This window comes from Bos grunniens, chromosome X, assembly GCF_055505025.1.
Source record: "Bos grunniens cultivar Pamir isolate PY7600 chromosome X, Bosgru_T2T1.0, whole genome shotgun sequence".
In the NCBI taxonomy this organism is placed as follows: domain Eukaryota; kingdom Metazoa; phylum Chordata; class Mammalia; order Artiodactyla; family Bovidae; genus Bos; species Bos grunniens.
Window position 1 is genome coordinate 34,425,613 of NC_141194.1, and position 26,169 is coordinate 34,451,781.

Consider the following 26,169-nt stretch of genomic DNA (forward strand, 5'->3'; position numbering starts at 1 on the left):
TAGCTTCTTGAATATGTGAATTTGTAATTTTCTTCAAATTTGCAAAAATGAAACTTCTTAAAGATGTTATACTTCTCACTGATGATTTCTTAATTTTTTTCCAGTTTTTTCTTTTGTGTTCCATTTTGGATAGTTTCCATTGTTATATCATAAAGTTCACTAATAGTTTCTTCTGTAATATCTAATGTGCTATTATTCCCATACAGTATGGGAATCCCGTCTTATACATAGTCATCTTTACATCTAGGCATTCACTTTTAGTCTTTTGTGTTTTTCCATATCTGTACTTAAGATACTCAGTATTTCCTCTGGCTTCTTGGATATGCAGAATGCAATTATAATAATTTTTATAATATTTCTGTCTACTAATTCTGTTATCTGTGTCAATTCTGAGTGTGTTTCTTTATTTTAAATAATTAAACAGTTATTCTTCTCATTGAGGGTTGTATTTTCCACGTTCTTTGCATGTCTGGTCATTTTCTTTATTCCATGCCAACATTGTTTTACCTGGTTAGATATTAGATACATTTTTGTATTTTTATTCCTAAACTCTTTGATCCTTTATCCCGAATACAGTTAAAAGTACTTGAAAACCAACCTTCATAGGCATTAATTTTCAGGTTTGTTGAGACAGACCAGATGAGTGTTTTGTTGTTGTTGTTCATTTACTAAGTCATCTCTGACTCTTTGTGACCCCAGGGATTGCAGCACATCAGGCTTCCCTGACCTTCATCTCCAGGAGCTTGCTCAAACTCATGTCCATTGAATTGGTGATTCCATCCAACCACCTCATCCTCTGTCATCCCCTTTTCCACCTGCCTTCAGTCTTTACTAGCATCAGGGTCTTTTCCAATGAATCGGCTCTTCACATCAGGTGGCCAAAGTATTGGAGTTTCAGCTTCAGCATCAGTCCTTTTAGTGAATATTCAGGGTTGATTTTCTTTAGGATTGACTAGTTTGATCTCCTTGCTGTCCTAGGGACTCTCAAGGTCTTCTCCAGCACCACAATTTGAAAGCGTCAGTTATTTGGTGCTCAGCCTTCTTTATGGTCCAACTCTCATATCCATACATGACTACTGGAAAAACCATAGCTATGAGTGTACAGACCTTTGTTGACAAAGTGATGTCTCTGCTTTTTAATATGCTATCTAGGTTTGTCATAGCTTTCCTTCCAAGAAGCAAGCGTCTTTTAATTTCATGGCTGCGGTCACCATCTGCAGTGATTTTGGAGCCCAAGAAAATAAAAGTCTGTCACTGTTTCCATTGTTTCCCTATCTATTTGCTATGAAGTGATGGGACTGGATGCTGATCTTAGATTTTTGAATGTTGAGTTTTAAGCCAGCTTTTTTACTCTCTTCTTTTTCACCTTCATCAAGAGGCTCTTTAATTCTTCTTCACTCTCTACCATTCGGTTGTTGTCATCTGCATATCTGATGTTGTTGATATTTCTCCCAGCAACCTTGATTCCAGCTTGTGATTCATCTACCCTGGCATTTCACATGATGTACTCTGCATAAAAGTTAAATAAGCAGGGTGACATTATACAGCCTTGACGTACTCCTTTCCCAATTTTAAACCGGTCTGTTGGTCCATGTCTGGTCCTAACTGTTGCTTCTTGACCTGCATACAGGTTTTGCAGGAGGAAGGTAAGGTCCTCTGGTATTCCCATCTCTTTAAGAATTTTCCACGGTTTTTTGAGATCCACACGGTCAAAGGCTTTAGTAGCATGATCTGTTTGCTGAATTGGTTTTATTATTGCCCAAAGGGTTTGCAGTCTTACTGTTCCTTCTCTGTCATGTTGGTTTAGAGAACAGATTTCATGGGAAACTAACTATATAACCTAATCAAAGAAGAGTGACCCTGTGTTATTGCCTAATAGCAAAAGTAAGACTAGAAAGTCTGGGGCCAGGCCATTTCCAGTCTTTGATTCAGTTTTTCACTAATATCCATCCGAAGCTAGACAACAGTATAATCTTGTACTGTACATTTCTAGAATGGAAAGGAATGATGTTCCCTGGTAGTTTGGGCTCTCTGGCTAAGAGCATAGAGGATCAGAAAGTTATATCAAAACCATATGGTTAATGAACATTAGGAACCTGTTGGGATTTCCTATTCAGTAAGTGGGATTTACTTAACATCCTTCATCAATGCACTTTACTGCTGAGGTTCACAAGTACCCTGTGGAGAACATTCTGTCAAAGCTGACACTTTGGAGAGCATGACTTCAAACAGATGGGAGTAGTGCTGGGCTCATATGTTGGTTATTACATTTCCTAGTTTTAATTATATCACTGAACACATTAGGTGAATGGTATAAAGCTGTACAGAGACCAGAGAAAACAAACAAAAATGCTTTCACAAGTTCCTGGCAACATATTTTACTATGCATTGGGATTTTAAGAGGCTCTTCAAGGCAGTTTGCATTTTCAGGTGTGCGGGTTTAGGCAGTTGGTGTTACATTCATCACTGCTGATGAGAACAAGATACCCTCACTGCATGTGATCTCATTTCTTGTGACACCGTGTTTGTAGGCATGACAGGAGCCCTTCCCAGAGAGAGGGCAGAGGTTAACAGTCCAATCCAAGTCCTCACAGAGAAACTCTTATCAAGAGAAAAAACACTTAGAACTAAACAGTGTGGGCAGAGCATGGTGGACAGAACATGGTTTATATTTGTTTCAGCAGAATACTAACTGATACAAATGAACAGATTATGAAAGATTCATACTGTTATTTTTAAACATGTATCCTTAAGTAAAATGGGATATTTAGCTAAATCAGATGATCCATCAGATTAACAATTCTCACTTTACCAAAAGTTTTTTAACTAAACTTGGCTCATCAATTCATTTCATATAATGTTGCTTTGATATTTCTGGAGACAGTTCCTTTAGGAACTAGCATAATATTTTAGCATATTATTCTAGAGTAAAAAAAAAAAAACTATTTTAGATTTTGGTTCTGTCATTTATGAACAGTGTGACTTTGGGGGCCTCACTTCCCTTATATGCAATATGGGGGTAAAAATAGTACCTCCCTCATAAGTTTCTTCTGAGCATTCAGTGTTGTCTATAAACTGATTTTATTTTAAATCTGATTAATATATTCATCACTCCCCCTCATTGAACTACACTCCATGTGGAATTACTCAGATTATTTTACTTTTCTTGACTTTAGCCTTTGAGTTACTAGTGAATTGTGTGTGTTCTTTATACATTATATAATTTCTATATCATAAGTTTCAGTCTTCCAATCAGGTATATTTGATATTAGACAGAGATTAGTGTAGTCAATATAAATTCTTTAAAAACATATCTATTACATATTGAGAATAATTCTAGTCACAGTAGATAGGGATGGACAAATAAGATGTTAATGTCTCATCCCAACAATCCTAGAATATACTGAGAAAGATGGGAATATATGAGGTGAACAGAAGTACAGAGTGAGGAGGTCCTTTAGGGAAGAATTTGTAGATGCCTTTACATAGAGAAGGTGAGGTCTGAACTGAGTATAGCAATCCATGATACTGTGTGAAGGCATGGAGGTTTGAAAGAACTAAAAGTAGAATGAGGCTTACCAAGCAAAAGATATGTGAGGGCGTGTAAATGAGTTGAGACACGAGAAGTAGGGCCAAATCACAATATCTTGAATATATATTAAAAAAACATCCCCCGTTGTCAGTCTTCATGAATATGAACAATAATTATCCATGACAGTAAACTGAGTATTCAATGACAGAAACATGAAAGTACACTAAAAAGAGGAATACTGTCTTCGAAGTACCTCGTATGTGCCAGTCTTAAGGTTAAGGGATTTTAACATATAATAACCGAGTATTTGGCAAATCGCATTCTCATCCACACTGCCATGGGTCAAGTCCCATGAAAGGCTCTGGGAGAAACATTGGAAGTGGACTCTGTCTGTTGGCTGCTGTTGCTGCTGCGGCTGTGGGAGCCGTTTAAGCTTATTGGTTCTGGCGCAGTAGAGCCAGCACCAGGTGAAGATAACAGCTTTTATGTCCCTGTGGTTATTGGCAGTGAGTATGTCATTTAACCTTTCTGTGTGTGTTTCCACTGCAAAACATGAAGAAATGAACCAGGTGACATCTAATGTTGCTTCTTGCAAAAGAAAAAAAAAATTATCATCCATACAAGTTGTACTAAAAGAACAGAGAAACTCAAAGGATAGACTCATTTATTTATTGAGCTAAATGAACAATACTTAGTCTGTGCTTCTATGGGAACTGGAATCTTAAGAATGTACAAGGAATGAATAGCCCTGCTGGAGAGACAGATAAAAATAGATTGCTCTCCACACGCTCATCAGGATAATGGCAGAGAGTGAAGTAAAGCCCTCAGAGCGGTCCCCAAGTTATAACTGAGTGTGTGTGTGTGTGTGCATGGGTGCTCAATCGTGTCCGACTCTCCGACCTCATGAACTGTAGCCTGCCAGGCTCTTCTGTCCATGGGATTTCCCAGGCAAGAATACTGGAGTGGGTTGCCATTTCCTCCTGCAGGGGATCTTCCCATCGCAGGGATCAAACCCCCTGTCTGTTATGTCTCCTGCATTGACAGATGAGTTCTTTACCACTAGTGCCACCTGGGAAGCCCGTAACTGAGTGTATAGTATAGGAAATCAGCGAAGACTTCAGAGAAGAAGCTATATCTAAGTTGAGAACAAAACACATGTTCTAAGTTAATGGGCAAGACAGCAAAAAAAATTCATTCATCTGTTTCCCTGGGTAAACTATTCATGCCTTATGTGTCCCTGTGATTCTAGTGCCCTTAGGGGTCTAGACTAAGGATCATTTGTTTGGCACCCATAATAAATGAGTCTATTCTTTGAGTTTCTGTCTGGTTTTAGGCATTCCAGCAGGGGCACCAGAAGGTGCAAACATGAATGGTTAGAGAATCAAGAGTGTGCAGGGAACCTTGGGGTGCTGGGTAGGGCTGGAGTAGAGGGAACAATGGGGTTCTGGGACATAAAACTGAGTCTGTGGTATCAGGGGCCAGCTCATGAAAGACCGTGTAAGTGATAGTCAAGAGATGAGTTTATTCCAGAAGTCATGGGGAGGCCAAGGAAGGATTCTTCAGCATGAAGTCACATGACCAGATTTCCATTTTAGAAGGCTGTCTCTTTAACAGTGAAGGGAATAGACAATGAAGGGATGAAGAATGAGTGTCCACATGTGTAGAACTTAGGATCAAAATTGATGAGATCCAGTGCCAAGAAAATAACAGAGAAGACAGAAAAGAAAGATGAAAGAAATGCATTTCATTTCACGTTTGAGAGCAGTTACAAGACAGAGTTGTCTAGGTGTGGTGTCTGCTTGGATGCAGGAAAAAGACCAAAGAGGAGACAGTTCTACCCCCTAATTTCTGATTTTGGCACTGGCAAAATGATGAGGCCATTTGAGGAGATGATGAATCTAGTTCAGTTTTTTTTTTTTTTTTTTCCAGGGTGTGAACCTTGTACCCTGTCACAGAGGAAGAAGGATGCCAAGAATTAGGGCAGATTAGTTGATATCAAGCAACAGATTAATGTGAGTACAGCAAGGTCTCAGAGGATGGTAGTGAAAAGGACAGATCATTCATGCAAGAAATCTGAGTATGAAGTGATGAAAATATTTTTAAAACCTCCAGGAAACGATTACGTAGAACATGAGACTGAAGAAGCTTGTCGCAGTTGCTTTTGTTCTGTTTGTAATGTGTAGAGGATAAATAGAAAGCTGATTGAGGGTAAAGAAAAGTAATGAACTGAAATACTTGAAGAGACAAAGAAGTGAATCCAAAGCATAGGTTGCTTCAAACAACTTAAAAATGAGTAGAGCTATGTTGTGGGTCCATAACTGACATAGAAGCTAAACTTGAAAACCTGGCTTGATAAGTGATACAAGAAAGAGTCTTGGCCTTTGACTAAGTAACCCCTAAGGGCTCCCACATATTCTTTTAGTCCCTGTGCAGTCAAACCCGAGACATATATATATATATACATATATTTATATTTATATATACACACACACATGCACACACACACTAAATAGTGATTATTTATAATATATTTATAATGATATTTTAAATATAATATATTTATATAATACTTTCATAGAAATTATTGACATAATTTTATAATTATGATATAAGTTGAAATAAGAAAACCATCAGCAGTTACCAAGTCTGAGTTATTCATGGTAAATTTACTAGTGATATGGGTGCAAAAGCTGGGGGCTGTATGTTCACTGTTTGGTGAACATAGTGAACATCTCTCTCTTCTGCCAGCTCTGAAAGTGCCTAAGTAACTCTTAAACTTAATCTGTGTCTCTCTTACCCTTACCTGTTCTCAATTTCATTGGGGAAACTGAAAGAGCTTCTTTGACCCTATTAGACTACTTAAAAATTTTCTGAATATTAAGCAATATACTTTCTTTTCCACTGCAAGTCATTGTTACATTGTCTTATCTTTTCTTAGCTTTTTTGTTTTTTTAATCATAGTTCAAAATAGAAATGGAAATGCCTAAAATATTTGTAGGGTGAAAAATGGGTATTGTTTTGCTCAGTGAGTTTTAATGTTTGTTCAGGTTTTCTGTCTTGGTTTCTGCTTTCCTGAAAAACTCAACTATAGTCTTTTTGTTCCGTGCAGAAAAAATACTATGAATAAAATATAGCTGGTCTAAATAGATTTTTAAAGGAATTTAATGACTCATTGTTTACAGGTTATGCATTTTTAAACTCAGCAAACCAATCATATAGACTTTCATCAGTTGATATATTCTGTCTAAAATCAAATGTGTCTATTAAGCTCCTAACACATAGAGAAAAACTGTAGGATCTTCTTTTAAACAGTGGGTGAAAGACCTAATAATAAAGGACGTATCTACATGATAAGAGCTTCCAAGTGTCATCTAAAGCAATTTCAGCAGTCTATGGCCAAGTCCAGCACATTGTCTACTTTTGTAGGTAAATTTTATTGGCGCCCATCCATGCCCACTTATTTGCATGTTGTCTATGGCTGTTTGCATACTACCGAGGTAGGGAGGAATAGCTGCAAGAGAGACCATAGGCCCACAAAGCTTAAAATATTGCTGTTTTTAATCACTCTTATATTCTTATATCTATCCTATGTATAGAATTACACATAAGGAAAATCATATAGTATATATCCATTAGTATTCTCAACTATAGTTGAGAATGTGACTCCAGTCTAGTGTTCCAGAATTATATTCCAACTTACGGATCCACCATGACTTTAAATGTCTCATTTTTTTCCAGTACTTTGTTATTAAAAGTGGTATGAGGTGAATATTCTTGAACATAAGTATCTCTTCTTTTCTTCAGTTGTATTCTTTAACATTCTCTAAATGAAACAACATTCTTTAAATTAATATCTGTCATTCTTTAAATTAATATCTGTCATTCTGGAAAATTTTTCTTATGTCCCCTTGCTGTCATTACTCCTCCCTGAGGAACTACTCATCTAATCTCTAACTTTGTAAATTATTTTCATCCTTTCTAAAAGTAAATATAGAATATAGTCTGTTGCATCTATATAGTTTATAGTCTATTGTGCTTCTTTTACTTAACATAATTGACCATCGAATTCATTCCTTTTTAGTAGTTTATTATTTTTTAACTTTTTATTTGATATTGGAATGTAGCTGAGTAATAATGTTGTGATAGCTTCAGGTGAACAACAAAGGGACTCAGCCATACATATACATGTATCCATTCTCCCCCAAACTCCCCTCCCATCCAGGCAACCACATAACATTGACCAGAGTTTCCTGTGCTGTGTAGTAGGTCCTTGTTGGTTATTCTTTTTGTTTTTGTATAATATTCCATTGGATAAATATAGCACAGGTTGTTGAATCAATTCCCTGTTGATTAATATTTGGGCTGTTTCCTCTCATTAGCTTTTATGAATATAGATACCAAGAATAATAATGGACAAGACTTTTTGTGGGCATACGTGGTCGTTTCTCTTAGGGAAATACCCATAAGAGAAATTGCTTGTTCATATGATAGATACAAATTTAACTTGATAAGATGCTTCCAAAGTAATTATAAAAGTAACTATATCAATTTTCACTGCAACCAGCAACTATATGAAAGTTCCAGTTGCCTCACTTTCTGGACAAAACTTGGTATTGCCAGGTTTTGTTTGTTTTAACTTCAGCAATTCTAGAGGGCTCATTTTTATTTTATTTTATATTTCGTTGACAGTTCGTAATGTCAAGGATATTTTAATATGCTTTTTGGCCATCTTGTATCATCTTTTCAAACATTTTGTCTACTTTTTGATAGATTTTTTTGTTGTCCTCTTATCAAGTTGTAAGATTTTCACTATATTCCAAAGATGAATTCTTTGTCAAATATATGTATCATATATAGTATCTCCTAATCTATAGTTTGCCTAATAATTTAATTTTGTTAAAAACTTATTTACTGTTTATTTCTTTTGTAGTTTGTGCTTTCTATATTCTCTAAAATATATTTTCCTACCCCAAAATCATGAGTATTTTTTCTCTTTTCTCCTACAGGTTTTAAAATTTTGACTTTAACCTTTTCTTGGTTTTTGTTTTGCTTGGTTTGGTTTATAAGCCTCTGTGAACTGATTATTTTGTGTGTGTGTAAGGTGTGAAGCTAGGCCTAAGGTTCATTGTTTTTCCTGTGGAAATAACCAGTTATTCTAGTGCTATTTACATAAAGGACTTTTTCCTACTAAATCACACTGGCAACACTGGAAAATCAATTGATCACATATGTGTAGGTTAATCTCTAGGTGTTCAGTCATGTTTAGTTTATCCAATGTATCTATCTTTACACCAGTAACACACTATCATAAATATTGTAGATTTATAGTAAATTTTGAATCAAGTCATATAAGTACCTCAACTTTGTTCTCATTTTCAAAAAATCTTAGATATTCTAGGTACACAAATTTCATATAAATTTTGAAATCAGCATGTCAATTTCTATCCGCCAAAAAAGCTCCTTCCTGGAGTTTTTGATTGGTATTATATTGAGTCAATAGATCAAATTGGGAAGAACAGAGTTCTTCAATTTATTGAATCTTCTAATCATGAAAATATTATAACTCTCCATTTGTTTTGCTTTCTTAACTTTATTCAACAATGTTTTATAGTATTTCCTGTACTGTAGACTTACCATAAAACAATTAGAAGAATTTTTAGAAGTTGGCAGTTTGAGAACAGAAGTTAGAAGTTTTTGATAACCAATGGAATGGATATAGTATCTTGAGAATAACCGGTGCATTTTTTTTAAATGAATAATCACATGGTCTTGTTGAGGTTAGAGAGCATGCCTTTGATTTGGAACTAATTCCCTTTTGTCACTTTCTTTACAAGTGAAAGGTGCCTTGAAGCAGTAGTAGATAAAATATAATATGGATGTGAGCTAGAATGAGAAATTTATTAGTAGAAATTCTAGGCAGTGAGGAATTCGTGAGTGGCAATCACGTTGAAATGGATGAAATCTGTGTCTATGATTGTTTTTGTGATCAGATACTAGAAGATTATTTTTTTAAAGAGAGAATAATTTTATTGATGTGAAAAAATCAGATAAACTGAAGTTGGATAGACTAAGAGAGCAGAAGAGAAAGATGAGAAAGGAAATAGGCAAAATGAGAAAAGAAAGTTGTATTTCACTTATATAGGTCAAAGATGAAACCTAGGTCAAATGTGTAACTCAGTGAATATTTAACACTGGACTCTTCATCAGGGTTTCACACCAATGCCATTTGTTCTTTAGGAATTTTCTTTCACTGCAGGGATGGTATTCTTTGTTCCTGTTACTCATCAGCCAGAGTTCCCTCTTTTACACAATAATAAGAATTTTTAATATTGTTAAATGTGACTGTCTCTAAGATTAAATGACAATATTCTTCCCTTGAAAATAATGTTTGCAAATGGCTTGTTGAGTGTGACTGTTTTATTAGTATTCAAAGAGCTGGTACAGCTTTTAATCCAACAAAAGGGTATAGCTTGTTACTTGCTTTAGGAAGGAAAAGGTGTCTTGATCTGTGGTTATGGCCTTGCCAAAGCACCTGAGGGTAATTCAGTTCTGTGCATTGTGGAATTATCATTTAGATTTTGCTCTTCAAATATAGATACAGCTACATTGGCAACACTGTTTTCCTTCAGGCCATCTACTGGTGCAGTATGCTGTAGGCAATTTGAGACCAACAGTTCTCAATTAATGTTTCTGGCATGGTCTTTACATTGTTTACAAATGTCCTAAGGCAGGGATAGAATGTACCTTAAACGTGGCAATGTATTTTTGTGTGTGACTTTCTTGCTTCTCTCAGTTGAAAGACTACTCCAAAATAGCAATGAGGAAGACAAAAGCCATATAATATATATATATATATATATATAAACACATATTTGTTTCCATTCTCTGTTTTTCTACTATTTTAATATTTCACATTCAACCAGCTCTCAACTCCAAAACTCAAAAAAACCAGTGCTCACTCATGAAATCAGTTGCATTGAATTGTTTTTATTTTATTTTCATCAGTTTAGCTATCACAAACCTGTTCAGATACCCAGGCTCAGAGATTGGTGAAGAATGTGTAGTGGAATTTTCACTGTGCCATTAAAATAGTGCAATGCTTAATTTTTTAAGTGAAGGAATAAATCTTTAGGTAAATCAAGGGCTTTGATCATATAAATAACAGTTCCACTTGAGACTAATATCTTAGGAATTGATTTATAAGGAACTCAAGTACTGCTAAAATAAAATCAAGTTTTTTTGTGCAGCTACAGTGATGATCCAAACTGTAAGATAGCAATGTCTAAAGTAAAAAGAAAAAACTCTTCAAGATTTAACTTAGGATAACATACAAAATATGGCTTAATTAAACTTCTGAAAAATACCAGTTTTCAGTCTATGTACTGATTTTTCTTTTCAACAGATTCAACAACAGAGTAGGAGGCAGATTAATTACAAAAGTTCAAAATGAGTTTACCAAAAAGTTTCAGTGTGGGCTGAGTGTGAGACATGTAACTAAGAGGACAGAAGCATATACTTTGATACCAAAATGGCTGAGTGGAAATCTGACTTTACCAGATTCTAACTGTGTGACCTTTGATAAATGACTTAACCGCTGTACTTTAAGATTCTGTGTCTGTCAGATGAGACTGACTTAGTACTTACCTTCTCAAGGTGTTATGAGGATTAAATTAGTCATTGTATATAAAGAATTTACAGCAGTTTAAGCACCATGAAGTTGTTTGATATTACTATCATTAAAATTATTTTGGCAATACCAATGTTGTACTCATTGAAATGTGTCTATTTTTACAGTTTTGAGCTATAATGCTGTATACCTGAAACTTATAAGAAAAAATCTATTTTGAGATGTATTTACGAGGCATTGCACCTGGCGCATTACAAGCACTCGACTATAACATCCAGGGAGATCCAGACCGCCGTGCGCTTGCTGCTACCTGGGGAGTTGGCCAAGCACGCCGTGTCCAAGGGCACTAAGGCTGTCACCAAGTATACCAGCTCCAAGTAAATATAATATGCCTAGCCGCTGTTAACGGAGAAGGCAATGGCACCCCACTCCAGTACTCTTGCCTGGAAAATCCCATGGATGGAGGGCCTGGTGGGCTGTAGTCCATGGGGTCCCTAAGAGTCGGACATGACTGAGCGACTTCACTTTTTCACTTTATGATTTTCTATATTGAGACATTTTTAAAATTTTCTATTTTGAGATACATTTCTGGCCTTCAATATGAGAAATCTAGAAGATGCTATACGATCCAGCTATTTGAACTCATATGGAATGATTTGCCTGTATAACTGTAAAGGGGATTTTTGTCTGCCAATTTCTTTGGGAACCAGTGATGTGTGAATGGAAAAGAAGACGCAAATATTTTTGTCACAGCTTTTCTTATTTGATGGAGGGAAAATTTATATAAATATGAGTGGTAATATAGATTTGAGGAGACTCAAGTATGAGAAAAAGTCTTTCCCTGCCTGACTCTCCATTTACTTTAAATAAGTCCTCAATACTCCCACATCTGGATGTGCAACCTGGTAACAGCAAAGACAAATGCCCAGAATATAACATAGCACCATTTTGAGGGAGAAGGCAGTGACCTACCTGGTGGCAAGTTGATTATAAGTAATTTCTTACATCCTTTAGGGAGCAGTGATTTGTCCTACCATCACCACCATCAATGGGTATACAGAACTCCTCATTCATCAACATGGTATCCACACACACATTGTAAAATCTATTTCACAGGAAGGGAAGTAAAAGAATGTTGTCCTGCTCATTCATTGATTCTACCATGTTTCACAACACATAGAGATAAGCTCAACTGTGAAGAGTCTGTTGAAGGCTCAGTATGGTGCCCTGGATGATGATGCAGTGTGAGTTGGTATCTGCACTTATAGGTTCAGTATGTGCTGTGAACCAACGACCAATATAGAATGCCATTTGTTTGACAGCCAGAATTCCCAAGGTGATATACCAAGAGGTAGAAATGGAAGTGCCCCCTTTAACCATTACCAGTGATAACACATGAATAAAAATATGGGTACCAGCCACAGTAATTATGTACTTCCTTGGTTTGAAGTGTTAGTTCCCCCTCCTAAAAGAAATACTTCCACTAGGGTCACAAGAATTCTTACAGTAAAGTGAAAGCTGAAATCACCCCTGTCCTATTTAGGATTCTGCGTTTCAGGTGATGGAAAAAACAGAAAGATTTCTCTATTGGTTGTATTAGTTGATCCTGGTTATTAAGAGGAAACAGGGTGGCAGCTGCACAGCTGGATCACTGTGGATATGTAATTAGTATGGAATTGAAATGATTCTTCTTTGCAATTCTGAATCTAGTGGTAAAAGTTAATGACAGATACAGCAACCCAATGCAGTCAGAACTCTAAGAATTCCAACCCTTTAGGAATAAAGGTTCTGGGTCACATCTCCAGTTAAACAAATATGACTAGTACAAGAGCAAAGGCAATATTGGCTAAGTAAGGAGGAATTATGTTATAAATACCAACTGTAACACTGTGACCAGTTGCAGAAATCAAGACTTTAGAATGTAAACAAGTTTTATTCTGCTTTGTATACATATATATGTATACACCAATTTATCTTTCTTCTTTCTCTTTGCCTACTGTTTCCTATAATTCATTATTGGTAAACATCATTTCATCTTAAAATTTAAGAATATCACAGGGAGTTTATGACAGGTATAAGAGGAAAAAATTATCGCCCAGTAATTGACGAAGTTTATTAGGACTTAGTGTTCCATTTTGGGGATAAACATTTTCTTTACATTAGATGTAGCCACGTCATGTTATGGGAAAGAAGGTTCTGTTGGTATTTTTGTCATTTAAAAGTTGAATAATGGGCAAAAAAAGGTGTGTGCATATTGAATTGTCAAAGGGGTAGGCTGTGTCAGATTTTGTCAGATCAGCATAATCCACACCCTGATTTATGCTTGATTCTACATCACAGGAGGAACCTCCAAAACTGTATTTCTGACAGTAGAGTTCAGGGTTAAATTTTACCAGTAGGAAGAATCCACATGCTATTTGGAAAGCAGAAGTTGTTAATTGCCCAGCACATTAAAGAGATTCTTGGGAGATAGTAAACATGAGTTTGCTTTAGAGTGAGGTCCTGTTACTAACTTGCTTTAGTCCAACTGGCAGCTGAGATTATCATCAGTGGCTTCTACTCAATTCATTTATTTCCACATTTCCTGAAAACCAGGAGTGTTAGTTACTTCCTTGAATTTTACTTCTCCAGCACTTCCAATAGTTACTACTCTAGTTCTTTATATTAAATCATTTTCTGCTAGAGATGGGTAGAGCAGCATCTGTTGTGCTGATTGATAGCTGATGGATAGAGTCATCAGTTCAGTCACTCAGTCATGTCTGACTCTTTGCGATCCCATGGACTGCAGCACACCATGCTTCCCTGTCCATCACCAACTCCTGGAGTTTGCTCAGACTCATATCCATCAAGCCAGTGATGCCATCCAACCATCTCATCCTCTGTCGTCCCCTTCTCCTCCTGCCTTCAGTCTGTTTTGTCATAGACCCATACCTTATGCTGAGGAGGAAGGATTTGGAGAGTTAGAAGGAAAGTCATTGAAGTCAAAATGATACTTTAAAAATCAATTGTAAGGTAACACATTAGGGGCCAAAGTATTACCTAAAAAGTTCAACACTTGATTTTTCTAAAACATGGGAACGGGTTGCTGCCTTTTTAGCTTAGCATCAGATAAAGTGAATAGCTTGTTTTCACAAGATATATTTTGTATGAAAGATACATATCTTTAAACACTAGAATCACACTCAATGATCACTTCATGGGAAGCATGCCATTAACTGGCACCAGCCAAAGTAAAAGCAAGAGCCAATTCAGGCTTCTCACCTTATATTCTCTGTAGGCTGTGTGTTTGCTGATTGGAATGGTGGAGTGAATTGCCCATATTATTTCAACTTTTATTCTTTCCCTCCCTCTCAGTTTTTCTTTCTCTCTCTTTCCCCTTCTCAGCGCATCCTCACTAGATAATCTTACTAGTAATCATTCTCTCTCTCTCCTAAAAAAGATAGACTAGAATTTACCTAAATTAATTGTATAAATTATTTCTGTCCATTTACTTTCCTTTTGTTAATTGCCCTTCTATCTATGCTCTTGAATCATTCATTCCTAAATATAAGCATGAGCATATTATGGCCTAGACATAGAATAATTTATACTTTCTCAGGAAATTTGTCACTCAGATTATACTTTATCCTTTATCTTTAGTTTAACAATTTGAATGAGGTAACAGCTCAACACTGTCATATGTAAGTATTGAATAGAATGACTTATAAGACATAGGTTTCAGCTCTTGATTAGTAATAATAATTATGTCGAACTATAGAGGGAACACACTAAAATGAAAGTGATTTAGAATCACAAATAAGCTTATATTTGAGCTTTAGACTGTAGTTCCCATTGCAATTGTGTCAATGACTGCAAAGGATCTCAGATTTACACTGTTTATAAGCTAATAAGCTAGCATATTTTTATTTCATAGATACTGGCATAAAGCATAAGTTGTCTGAGTTATGGATAAGTAACTATATTACTCACAGCACAATAAGCAGCATTATCATCAGCATATTTGTGTTAGTTTTTCTTGCCTGAAGTTCCACAAGGGCAACAGAGATTAGTCCAGATTGATGTCTGCACATACAGTGGGTTGCATTTCAGAAGAAACCATGAGCTTAGTGAACCTGAATCTTTTTATAATGAGCTGTAAGCATGCCTTCCCTCTGGTCCAGATGAAGACATTGTCATCATTATAGAGATAACCTCTCCTTTCATCCAGTGGAAGACACTACATCTATCTTGCAAGGCTGGCCACTATACAAGCATCCTTGAAGAAGTAGTTCAGAAAAAAATGCAGTCCCTTTGCTCACAAGATATCCAGACACAAGAAAGTCCCAGGGACAAGTGTCTCCCAACCAACTCACTTTGCATTCTAAGACTAATCTCTTCATTGTGACTTACTCCCCACTGCATGGGAAATGAATTATCAATATACTATCTCCTGGAGTATTTTTGACTTGAAGTCTTTATGTTTAATCAAAGGAATAGACAAAAACATGTCCCATAATTTTAAATACTGTGAACTCAGATAAATAAAGTTAATAAAGGACCAATACCTCTGACATTCATCTCCTGAATATCAAAAAACAAAATGGAGGAAAAGAGCTTAGCCAAAATTTCCTTTATCCTGAGGAAAAAAAATCCTATTCAAAAACAACCACATACACAAATTGCCCTCTTGAAACCATGGATATGTTTTCCTTCTGAAAAAAGAAAAATAAAGTTATATAATGCACAGCAGTGAGACCTCAGGACAAACCTGTTCCTTAATCAAAAAAAGATGGGAAGGGAGACCACCTTACTCATAATTTTTTGGAAATTAAGTAAAAGAGGGAGATTCTTATTTGGTCCCAGAACTGACAGAGAGAGGTAGAGACAGAAGGCAAAGAGATACAACAGTGTACAACCTTGGAAAAACATGCCAAAGCTTCATACAAAGATATACCTGAGTTTCAGTCATAGTTCTGCCCTTTACTAGGCATATGCCTTTTACATACTGAGATTCTCTGAGCCTCAGTTTTCTTATTTTTTAAATACAACACATTCAGTAAATTAGAAATAATTTATATTTGGCCCACACTTGGTATTCAATCAAAGTTAGCTATTGATTAGTTATAGGAAATTGGTGTTATTGGAGAAGAATTCTGGTTAAAAAACTGAGATTCATCCCCATGAGGTGTTAGATAAATTGTAGAAGTGGAGGAGCCCTCCAAAGAAGAGAATATACATGAGTCAGCATTGCCAGTCCCCAGAGATTAAACAAGGACATTGACGTAGTTGGCTCTCCTCTATGAATTCACACCCTGGGTCATCTTCTCCCTTTGAATCAGGGCTGGGTCAGTTTCTTGTTTCAATCAATAAAATGTGGCAGAAGTGATGCTGTTCAAGTTCTGGGCCTAAGATTTGGGAGCTACTAGAAGCTTCTGCTTTTGTGCTTATAGACACCCTGGAAGGAGTCCTCAGGCAGGTTGCGTACGGAAAGCATGTGTTGAAACCCCATGTAGGGAGGCACAGACCCTGTGAGTACAGAGAGAAGGAGAGAGGCCCAGCCATGCCTGTATCTCAGCAGAGCCCAGCCTTCCAGGAGTTGGATCTGTGAGTGCAGCATCATGGATGTTCCAAGCCACAATCTTGCTGAAGCAGCACAAGCAGTTTCAAGTTAAACCAGTAAAAGGATTGTCCAGCTGGGTTTCAGTCATCCACAAAACGTGAGAAATATTAAAATAATGTTTTATAAGCCACTAGCTTGGACTGATTGGTTACACAGCAACACATAATCAAGACAGACAAGAAAATGCTATATTAAATTTGTCTGTAGTCCATCTGGCCCCAGTGATTTCCTTCCAGGGACAGATTTGTAGGAGCATGATAGTCCTGTCAATAATAATATTCTCACAAGTGATATGTTAGGATCCTTTTTCTGCATTATGTATATATGATTTGCAATTTATCTAAACCATGTGTATCTCCTCTATATGCATAATTTTGGGGCATAAATGTTACTTATATTTAGAATCTATCATGTTGATTGTCCATCTTACAATTTTTCTCAAAGAAATTATTTTAAATACTGATCAGTAATTACATTTTGCCTTTTAAGCCAACATTCTCCAAAGAAAAAGCACAGGAGAGAAATTGAAACAAAATTAGATCATATATCTATAACATTTCACTAAACTATCTCATGCTTTATATAACTGAATTCAAGTCAATTCCTTACTGATCTTCTAGAATTCAAATACTAGTATCAGTGATGAAAGGGAGTTTGCCTACCTTTGAGGAACATCTGAATTTATTTATCCAGCATATTATTAGTGGTGGTAGTTGTTGTTCAGTTGCTAACTTTGCGACCCCATGGACTGTAGCCTGCCAGGCTCCTCTGTCCATGGGATTCCCCAGGCAAGAATACTAGAGTGGGTTGCCGTTTCTTACTGCGGGGGATCTTCCTGACCCAGGAACTGAACCCACATCTCTTGCATTTTCTGCATTGGCAGATGGGTTCTTTACCAGCTAAGCCAGTGGGGAAGCCCCATTATTAGTGGGAAATTCTATCTAAGATAATTTTAGGGTGGATACATTTAATCAGTTCTTAATTCTCTTGCCCAAACTTCAAGGAGGGGAAGCCTCTTCCCATTTATAGATGTCCATGCTGTTGCAGAGATGTAGATTTTTATTCTGTGATTTCTTTGACTGTTTTTTAAAACTTTTTTATACAAAGATGTGCCTGGAGATTGAGAGGACCAGGGTAGAATGAGAGAGAAATGGGTTAGAAAAGATGACAATACAAAGAACAGTTAATTTTGTCCTGAGATTTATTTACTGAGAATGGCCTGGGCTGAGAAGTTAGCATGCAACTCAGTGTGGGGCAGTTAGGAAGGAAAGCTAGAATTTCTGTGGTCCAAATACACATGTGAACCAAAGAAAGGATGCAGGAGGAAACGAAAAGTCTGGTGGACAGTCAGGCAGTAGGTACATATGTGGTGTCAAAAACAGGGCAAACAGTGAGTCAGAGACCAAACCCATTGACTCTGGTGTCACCAAACAAGTGTACCAGTGAATAAAGAGGAGTGAGTGGTCACTGAACAAGAGAGTCGAGAGATTAATGGAGACCCAAAGAATAAATAAAATAAAATGAAATAAAATTAACTAGGAAAGAGGAAGAAAAGAGACTGCTCTCCTGGTGAATGTTTTGACTCTCACCCTCCTCTCCTTTGTTAGCTCTGGGCCCCAAGTACAGTACCCACTTTAAACTGACTGGTTTTATAAGGGGAGTCTGGTATGACTCAGTCTCTCTTTTGCTCAGCTTTCATGGTAATAGACAGAGAAGGCAATGGCACCCCACTCCAGTACTCTTGCCTGGAAAATCCCGTGGACAGAGGAGCCTGGTAGGCTGCAGTCCATGGGGTCGCAAAGAGTCGGACACGACTGAACGACTTCACTTTCATTTTTGACTTTCATGTGTTGGAGAAGGAAATGGCAACCCACTCCAGTGTTCTTGCCTGGAGAATCCCAGAGACGGGGGAGCATGGTGGGCTGCCGTCTATGGGGTTGCACAGAGTCGGACACAACTCAAGCGACTTAGCAGCAGCAGCAGCATGGTAATAGATGCTGATGATCGGAACGCTCTGTCAAGTGCTTATTTTTAAGGGCAATAGAGAGCACTGCTGGTGGACAAAGCACTGTCATGGAGGCACTTGCTCTCCCTGCTCAGCCTCAGCACAGGAAATCATCCTTTGTTCTTTCCAAACAAGGATGAATGGTGTTTTGCAGTGGAACAAATTGAAAAAAAGCATCATACTTTATATTCCATCCGAAGAGGAAATTAAATCACAACAGAAAGGTATCACACCATCAGCCAGAGGTGCAATCTAAAATCAGGTCTCAAGACTTGCTCCTTTTAATAAGTGAGAAAAACTACATTTTCACCAGCTGTTACAGTCTCAGACGCAAGCTTGACAAATGTGGGAGGGGAGGTCATTTCTTAGTTGTTAGCACACAGCTTGACCCAAAGTCTAGACTCCTCCAAGGAGCTACACATGGAGAAGAAGAGACTGTGCTTATCGTGTGTCATGTGTTGAAGTGTCCTTGGAGCGAATGTAGATGGTCACCATGACAACTGCTGGCCGAGGAAGATTTCTAGTAGTGGGGTACAGAAATCATTAAACACCACATACATGGGATTGTGTTAGTCATATGGCCACGTGGACCTGAAGCAACTTGACTTTGCTTATTCCCATTGTGAAGCCTTTTATCTCCATCTTACAAGAAGTGTCAACAGCAAAGAGCTCAATGGCACCAGTATCTTTGCAGATGATCTTGCCTCATTCTTTCCCCAGCTTCAGACAAACATGTCAAGTGTGGCTCTGCCAAAGTCAGCATAATTAAGAAAAACACTTATTAGTGAAAACCATTTTGCATGTCTCCCTTCAAAAGTGTTTTTACTCAACACTTGTCACTTCCTTTTTGTTAAGGAAGGCTATGAATATTACATTTCAAAGTTGTTGCCTTGCTTGATAAAAAATAAATGCTAAGAGCATTTATTCACTTGCTCATCCAGCTGAGGAGAGCAAGAGAGAGAGAGAACAGTATGGGTAATGTTGAAACTCCTAATGATTTCGTTAAAAGTCCTCTGTCCCATCTCCAGAAGTAAAACTCCATACACAACATTCACAGGATAGGAATTAATTCTGAATGCTGTATATTAAGTTCCAAAGCAGTAGTGAATCATTCTCATTTTCCTCCAAGAATGCTACTCATATTGAACTACCAAATCTCTGAATGCCATTCTGTAATAAGGTACATTTATACTACATGTCCTTTTGTAATTTTTCAATGGAGTATATACTTCACAACCTCTTATGAGTTATTCTTGGTTAACACCCAGTCTCAGCTGGGTGAAAAAGTAACTAGGTGTGTTGTTTGATGAAAGGATTCCACATAAGCTTGTAGAAGCCTCCATCTCCCTTTTCTCATGTCCCAGCCTCTCTCCCCTTCACTATAGAATGCACTATGGAATTATATATTCTGTGATAAACATGTCAATGCTACTTACTGTCTTGTGTTTATGTCAGAGAAGCTTTGTAATTAGATAGCCATCAGGGTGATGTCCTAAATGAGATGCTGGCAATCTCTGGATGGGAGAGTAGATGGAAAGCTAGAGCTGAGGCTTAGAATAGGAGGTGACAGAGAACTGAGATAGGGGCCAAATGGAATTCTTGTGGAATCTGTAATCAGTGAATTAGAGATGGGATAATGAGGTTTATCAGAGGGATATTTGGGCCAGAGGAGAGGACAGTTCAGAGGTCTGCATGTTGAGTTTAGTGTACAGAGTCCTTTTAAGCAAAAGCCAGAATCAGATGCTTGCATCCCGCACAAAAAGGACCTTTGTTTTCCAGTGGCTCCAAGAGCTGAAGAATATCATTATATTGGACTGGCTGATAATTATCAAGATAAGACGATGATTGTTAAAAGACTAGATTACTGGCTGGGTGCTGCCCCTTCAGATGAATGAGCTTCGTAACAGAGTATTCTCTTAAAGTAGTTATTTGAATAATATGAGACAGCTACAGTTATTTACCCATTCTGTGAGTTGCAAAGTTCCCAGTATTCTTTGCTGTTATGAATTATACATTTTAAGCAGTTTTTTTGTGATGATCTTCAGTGGAAGTTAAAAAGAGATTCAGTGAAACTCGGTTGATTATGAAAGCACCAGGCCTATTGTAGCCTGAGTATTATCTATTAATATATTATGTCATGATCCCAGTGAATTGACAACACCCATGGCCCTCTCTGGTCAGGCTGTGATTCATCTTTCTGATTACCCATTGTTCCCCAAAATATCAGAGTGATTTTATATGTTTCCACCTACAGTATCTAACTGCACATTAGATCTAAATAAAACCTTTTAGTCTGAACTCCCAGGCCCTTTATGGTGTGACATCAGCTTTCTTTAACAGTAATTGTCATTATCATCATCATTTCTAACAGTTACTTAGCATTTATTATGCACCAGACTCGTTTACATAATATCCTTATTCATCATAACAATGCTGTAACCAGAGTATATTATTGTCCTCAGTTTACCAATAGGGACTTAGTGACATTAAAAACCTTCACCCGAGTAGCACAGAGTGTAGTGGAGCTGAGATCTATTATCATGTCAGTCAGTTTTGAAACTAGAGGTTTCACTGAAATGCATTAAAAACACAAGGATGATCTACTTAATACGTTTATATATCTAGCCAATTTTTAAAGCAACAGGAACTAAGGAGTGTCATAGCAAATTAACCTTCGATATTATAGATAAAGATGTATAAATCAGCATTTTCCTTCTTTCTTTCTGGCTATGCTTGGGCTTTGTTGCTGCACATAGGCTTTCTCTAGTTGCAGTGAGCAGGGGCTACTCTAGTTGCAGTGTGTGGACTTCTCATCACAGTGGCTTCTCTTGTTGCAGAGCACGGTCTCTAGGATGTATGGGTTTCAGTAGTTGTGTCGCACGATTTTAGTTGCTTCATGGCATGTGGAATCTTCCCAGACCAGTGATTGAACCTATGTTCCCTGCATTGGCAGGCAGATTCTAACCACTGGACCACCAGGGAAGTCCTAAGTCAGGGTATTCTGATACAGAATAATTTTGCACAAAGACATAAGGAATATGAACAAAGAAAGAAATATGGACAAAGAAAGAGCTTATTGTCAGGGACTATGGTACCAAAAAGTTCTTTTGTGGTGTATGTAGTTCCAGCTAAAATTTTAAGAATCCAATCAGTTTCTGACTATCAAACTAACTTTGAAATAAGAAATTTATTGGGGGACATGTATCTTTTTGATTAGTACTTTGGGTTTTTTTTTTTTTTGAATATGTACCCAGGAGTGGAATTGTTGGATCATATGATAGTTCTACTTCTAGTTTTTTAAAAAATCTCCATACTGTTTTCCACAGTGGCTGCACCAATTTACATTCCCACCAACAGTGTACTAGGGTTACCTGTTCTCCACATCCTCACCAACATTCCTTATGTTTTTCTGATGATATCCATTTTGAAAAGTATGAGGTCATAGCTCATTGTGGTTTGATATGCATTTTCCTGATGACTAGTGATGTTGAGCATCTTTTCATGTGCCTAATGACCATCTGCCTTTCCTCTTTGGAAAAACGTCTATTCAGTTTTTCTGCCCATTTTTAAAACAGGTTGTTTGTTTTTTTGATGGTGAGTTGTATGAGCTGTTTATATATGTTGGATGCTGCTGCTGCTGCTAAGTCACTTCAGTCATGTCCGACTCTGTGCAACCCCATGGACGGCAGCCCACCAGGCTCCCCCATCCCTGGGATTCTCCAGGCAAGAACACTGAAGGGGGTTGCCATTTCCTTCTCCAAGGCATGAAAGTGAAAAGTGAAAGTGAAGTTGCTCAGTCACGTCTAACTCTTCACGACCCCATGGACTGCAGCCCACCAGGCTCCTCCGTCCATGGGATTTTCTAGGCAAGAGTACAGGAGTGGGGTGCCATTGCCTTCTCCAATATGGTGGATAGTAAGCTATTATAGAGTTTTTCGAACAGAATGTACTGGTCATAGCAAACACCCTCTTCCAACAACACAAGAGAAGACTCTACACATGGACATCACCAGATGGTCAACACTGAAATTAGATTGATTATATTCTTTGCAGCCAAAGATAGAGAAGCTCTATACAGTCAGCAAAAACAAGACTGGGAGCTGACTGTGGCTCAGATCATGAACACCTTATTGCCAAATTCAGACTTAAATTGAAGAAAGTAGGGAAAACCACTAGACCATTCAGGTATGACCTAAATCAAATTCCTTATGATTATACAGTAGAAATGAGAAACAGATTTAAGGGACTAGATCTGATAGAGTGCCTGATGAACTATGGGTGGAGGTTCGTGACATTGTACAGAAGAAAGGGATCAAGACCATCCCCATGGAAAAGAAATGCAAAAAAGCAAATTGGCTGTCTGGGGAGGCCTTACAAATAGCTGTGAAAAGAAGAGAAGTGAAAAGCAAAGGAGAAAAGGAAAGATATAAGCATCTGAATGCAGAGTTCCAAAGAATAGTAAGGAGAGATAAGAAAGCCTTCCTCAGCGATCAATGCAAAGAAATAGAGGAAAACAACAGAATGGGAAAGACTAGAGATCTCTTCAAGAAAATTAGAGATACCAAGGAAACATTTCATGCAAAGATGGGCTCAATAAGGACAGAAATGGTATGGACCTAACAGAAGCAGAAGATATTAAGAAGAGGTGGGAAGAATACACAGAACTGTACAAAAAAGATCTTCATGACCAAGATAATCACAATGGTGTGATCACTCACCTAGAGCCAGACATCCTGAATGTGAAGTCAAGTGGGCCTTAGAAAGCATCACTATGAACAAAGCTAGTGGAGATGATGGAATTCCAGTTGAGCTATTTCAAATCCTGAAAGATGATGCTGTGAAAGTGCTGCACTCAATATGCCAGCAAATTTGGAAAACTCAGCAGTGGCCACAGGACTGGAAAAGGTCAGTTTTCATTCCAATCCCAAAGAAAGGCAATGCCAAGGAATGCTCAAACCACCATGCAATTGCACTCATCTCACTTGCTAGTAAAGTAATGCTCAAAATTCTCCAAGCCAGGCTTCAGCAATATGTGAACCGTGAACTTGCTGATGTTCAAGCTGGTTTTAGAAAAGGCAGAAGAACCAGAGATCAAGTTGCCAGCATCCACTGGATCATCAAAAAAGCAAGAGAGTTCCAGAAAAACATCTATTTCTGCTTTATTGACTATGCCAAAGCCTTTGACTGTGTGGATCATAATGCTATGCTAAGTCCCTTCAGTCATGTCCAACTCTGTGCGACCCCATAGACGGCAGCCCACCAGGCTCCCCCGTCCCTGGGATTCTCCAGGCAAGAACACTGGAGTGGGTTGCCATTTCCTTCTCCGATGCATGAAAGAGAAAACTGAAAGTGAAGTTGCTCAGTCGGTGGATCACAATAAACTGTGGAAAATTCCGAAAGAGATGGGAATACCAGACCACCTGACCTGCCTCTTGAGAAACCTATATGCAGGTCAGGAAGCAACAGTTAGAACTGGACATGGAACAACAGACTGGTTCCAAATAGGAAAAGGAGTACGTCAAGGCTGTATATTGTCACCCTGTTTATTTAACTTATATGCAGAGTACATCATGAGAAATGCTGGACTGGAAGAAGCACAAGCTGGAATCAAGATTGCTGGGAGAAATATCAATAACCTCAGATATGCAGATGACACCACCCTTATGGCAGAAAATGAAGAGGAACTCATCTCACACACTAGTAAAGTAATGCTCAAAATTCTCCAAGCCCGGCTTCAGCAATATGTGAACCGTGAACTTGCTGATGTTCAAGCTGGTTTTAGAAAAGGCAGAGGAACCAGAGATCAAATTGCCAACATCCGCTGGATCATAGAAAAAGCAAGAGAGCTCGAGAAAAACATCTATTTCAGCTTTATTGATTATGCCAAAGCCTTTGACTGTGTGGATCACAATAAACTGTGGAGAATTCTGAAAGAGATGGGAATACCAGACCACCTGATCTGCCTCTTGAGAAATCTGTATGCAGGTCAGGAAGCAACAGTTAGAACTGGACATGGAACAACAGACTGGTTCCAAATAGGAAAAGGAATACGTCAAGGCTGTATATTGTCACCCTGTTTATTTAACTTATATGCAGAGTACATCATGAGAAACCCTGGACTGGAAGAAACACAAGCTGGAATCAAGATTTCTGGGAGAAATATCAATAACCTCAGATATGCAGATGACACCACCCTTATGGCAGAAAGTGAAGAGGAACTCAAAAGCCTCTTGATGAAAGTGAAAGTGGAGAGTGAAAAAGTTGGCTTAAAGCTCAACATTCAGAAAACGAAGATCATGGCATCCGGTCCCATCACTTCATGGGAAATAGATGGGGAAACAGTGGAAACAGTGTCAGACTTTATGTTACTGGGCTCCAAAATCACTACAGATGGTGACTGCAGCCATGAAATGAAAAGACGCTTACTCCTTGGAAGGAAAGTTATGACCAATCTAGATAACATATTGAAAAGCAGAGATATTACTTTGCCAACAGAGGTTCGTCTAGTCAAGGCTATGGTTTTTCCTGTGGTCATGTATGGATGTGAGAGTTGGACTGTGAAGAAGGATGAGTGCTGAAGAATTGATGCTTTTGAACTGTGGTGTTGGAGAAGACTCTTGAGAGTCCCTTGGACTGCAAGGAGATCCAACCAGTCCATTCTGAAGGAGATCAGTCCTGGGATTTCTTTGGAAGGGCTATAGCTGAAGCTCCAGTACTTTGGCCACCTCATGCAAAGAGTTGAGTCATTGGAAAAGACTCTGATGCTGGGAGGGATTGGGGTCAGGAGGAGAAGGGGATGACAGAGGATGAGATAGCTGGATGGCATCACCGACTCGATGGACGTGAGTCTGAGTGAACTCCAGGAGTTGGTGATGGACAGGGAGGCCTGGCGTGCTGTGATTCATGGGGTCGCAAAGAGTCGGACATGACTGAGTGACTGATCTGATCTGATCTGATATCACCTATACTTAAATTAAAAAAAAATATATTATTTGACCTCATTTCTCTGTATGTCATTAGGACAAATTCTCTTCATCAGTTGATAACAGATAAAGAGAGCTCCTACCATCGTATTCTCTTTTTCTTACCCATTCCTTTTAGGAATGCAGCCTAGAGCTTTCACTTGACCTTCTCTTCGGGCTTAAACCCTGGGTGCCCACATAGAGGATACTTCTTAGGAATGCTTCCTTCCTAGGAATCTAGATTAGGATCCCATGCTATTGGCCTTTTCTTCAATTCTTCCCAAAGAACACACATCCATAGGAATCCTTCATCAGATGCCCTTTCACCATGCCTTTTCTCATCTGTGCCTCCTTCCTTGAGTGCACATAAGGCGGTCATTTCCTGGGTGCTCTTAAGAATCTGGTGTAGGATTCTTTTCTGTGTGATCTTCTCTGGGGACTAAT

At 38.0% G+C, this 26,169-nt stretch overlaps 1 protein-coding gene across 17 annotated transcripts in view; it reads left to right on the top strand.

The window, feature by feature from the left end:
- Nucleotides 1–26,169, top strand: part of LOC147340106 (uncharacterized) — a 281,692-nt gene that overhangs the window by 112,795 nt on the left and 142,728 nt on the right. For 2 of the 17 annotated variants that reach the window (XR_015158913.1, XR_015158910.1), the window contains one exon: nt 5,462–5,544. The exons of 13 other annotated variants lie outside the window; for them this stretch is intronic. The gene's annotated coding sequence lies outside the window, so the exon portion shown is untranslated. Of the gene's footprint in view, nt 1–5,461; nt 5,545–11,326; nt 12,455–26,169 lie in introns of those variants that run through there. 2 more of the 17 variants (XR_015158915.1, XR_015158916.1) reach the window with 2 other exon arrangements.